The following is a 210-nucleotide window of genomic DNA, read 5'->3' on the forward strand; positions in this document are numbered from 1 at the left end:
AATTTTAAAACATTATTATAAATATCCTCAGAGAACCAAGTGATGTAATTTATCCATAAAATAAGAACAGATTGCTATGAAAAAAAGAACAATCAGAAAACAAGAAATGGCTCTTAAAATTTTTAAATGTAATTTAGTGGCAGTGCCTGTAGCTCAGTGGGTGGGGCGCCATCCACATGCACTGAGGCTGGTGGGTTCAAACCCAGCCCA

The sequence above is a fragment of the Otolemur garnettii genome, unplaced genomic scaffold (genome assembly GCF_000181295.1).
Source record: "Otolemur garnettii isolate 467f Iridium unplaced genomic scaffold, OtoGar3 scaffold00002, whole genome shotgun sequence".
Taxonomy (NCBI): domain Eukaryota; kingdom Metazoa; phylum Chordata; class Mammalia; order Primates; family Galagidae; genus Otolemur; species Otolemur garnettii.